Raw genomic sequence first — 347 nt, 5'->3', positions numbered from 1 at the left:
AGACTGTCAGGGTTGGCAATAGGACTTCAGCCAGCATTGTTACAAACACTGGCACCCCACAGGGATGTGTCCTCAGTCCCATACTACACCCTGTTCACCCACGACTGTGTTGCCTCCCACAAAGACAACATCATCCTAAAGTTCACGGACAACACCGCAGTGATTGGTCACATCACTGGTGGGGACGAAGCAGCCTACAGGAGGGAGGTGGCCGGTCTGCTGTCATGGTGCAAGGACAATAATCTCAGCCTCAACACGGACAAGACGAAGGAGATAGTGGACATGAGGAAGGAGAGGAGAACTCATCAGCCACTGTTCATCCGGGGACTCGAAGTGGAGAGGGTGAG

Source organism: Monopterus albus, unplaced genomic scaffold, assembly GCF_001952655.1.
Source record: "Monopterus albus unplaced genomic scaffold, M_albus_1.0 scaffold118.1, whole genome shotgun sequence".
Taxonomy (NCBI): Eukaryota; Metazoa; Chordata; class Actinopteri; order Synbranchiformes; family Synbranchidae; genus Monopterus; species Monopterus albus.
This window is presented reverse-complemented; position numbering follows the sequence as displayed.